We start from the raw sequence: 1971 nt of genomic DNA on the forward strand, positions 1-1971 counted from the left end.
CCTCTATCTGAACCCTGCTGGACTTCACACGACCTCTATCTGAACCATGCTGGACTTCACATGACATATATCTGAACCCTGCTGGACTTCACATGACTCCTTTCTGAACCCTGCTGGACTTCACATGACCTCTATCTGAACCCTGCTGGACTTCACACGACCTCTATCTGAACCATGCTGGACTTCACATGACATATATCTGAACCCTGCTGGACTTCACATGACTCCTTTCTGAACCCTGCTGGACTTCACACGACCTCTATCTAAACCATGCTGGACTTCACAAGAAATATATCTGAACCCTGCTGGACTTCACATGACTCCTTTCTGAACCCTGCTGGACTTCACATGACTCCTTTCTGAACCATGCTGGACTTCACATGACATATATCTGAACCCTGCTGGACTTCACATGACTCCTTTCTGAACCCTGCTGGACTTCACATGACCTCTATCTGATCCCTGCTGGACTTCACATGACCTCTATCTGAACCCTGCTGGACTTCACATGACCTCTTTCTGAACCCTGCTGGACCTACTGCGACCTCTTTCTGTACCCTGCTGGACCTCCGATGACCTCTATCTGAACCCTGCTGGATTTCACACGACCTCTATCTGAACCATGCTGGACGTCACATGACATATATCTGAACCCTGCTGGACTTCACATGACTCCTTTCTGAACCCTGCTGGACTTCACATGACCTCTTTCTGAACCCTGCTTAACTTCACATGACCTCTATCTGAACCCTGCTTAACTTCACATGACCTCTATCTGAACCCTGCTGGACTTCACACGACCTCTATCTGAACCATGCTGGACTTCACATGACATATATCTGAACCCTGCTGGACTTCACATGACTCCTTTCTGAACCCTGCTGGACTTCACATGACCTCTACCTGAACCCTGCTGAACTTCACATGACCTCTATCTGAACCCTGCTGGACTTCACATGACATATATCTGAACCCTGCTGGACTTCACATGACTCCTTTCTGAACCCTGCTGGACTTCACATGACCTCTATCTGAACCCTGCTGGACTTCACATGACCTCTTTCTGAACCCTGCTGGACCGACTGCGACCTCTTTCTGTACCCTGCTGGACCTCCTATGACCTCTTTCTGAACCCCGCTGAACCTCCTCTGACCTCTTTCTGAACCCTGCTTGACCTCCTACGACATCTTTCTGAACCCTGCTGGACTTCACATGACCGTGCCTTTTCACTGACGGTCTGCCAGTCTTCGTTTGTCGACGTTGCAGATCCCAATGTATTTCACGAAGCATGGGCGAGCTTTCGCAGGCAGCCGGAACAAATGACAAATTCCTCCTCCAACCATATTTGAACGTTGGGCCTGGCCAGCATGTTCGTGAAAGACTTGAGCCCAGCTTGACCCTCGTTCCGATGGCGGTGATACCTTGGGTTTCTCTGTTCCACAAGGAAGTAGAACTAAAAAAGCAGGTTTGGAACGGGAAGATGAAGTAATCTGTTGCCAAATCCTTGACGCGAGGGTCGCGACTGTATTTTAAAGAGGTGACCAAGGTTACTCAATCGTCACCAAGGGGTGGACTACCACTCCAATGAATTCGACTTCAGGAAAATATGTTTAAGAAGCAAAGCGACCACGCGACTTCATTAAATATTGCTAAAAGTGAAGTCAAAATCAGTTTTGTGCCAGGTAGGAGTCGAACCTACAATCTTCTGATTCTGTAGTCAGACGCGTTATCCATTGCGCCACTGGCCCATGTGACTACTAGCTACCACTCCTACTGATATGTTTTAGTGCTGCAATAATGAGAGATCAACGTCAGGGGTCTCCGGTTGTCGCAGACGTGCACGTTCCTGAGCCACGCGCACAAAGGCCTCTGACAAGTACTCGGAATTGCAGCTGAACACAAATGAATGCACCAACTTTTCTGAACCCTGCTGGACTTCACATGACCTCTTTCTGAACCCTGCTGAACTTC

The 1971-nt window shown here is 48.7% G+C and overlaps 1 non-coding gene across 1 annotated transcript; it reads right to left on the reverse strand.

The window, feature by feature from the left end:
• Positions 1-1674: 1674 nt before the first annotated feature.
• Positions 1675-1748, reverse strand: TRNAC-ACA (transfer RNA cysteine (anticodon ACA)). The gene has a single exon. It is a non-coding gene; the product is annotated as a tRNA-Cys (tRNA).
• Positions 1749-1971: the final 223 nt, after the last annotated feature.

This window comes from Myxine glutinosa, chromosome 9 (assembly GCF_964187855.1).
Source record: "Myxine glutinosa chromosome 9, kmMyxGlut1.1, whole genome shotgun sequence".
Classification (NCBI taxonomy): Eukaryota; Metazoa; Chordata; class Myxini; order Myxiniformes; family Myxinidae; genus Myxine; species Myxine glutinosa.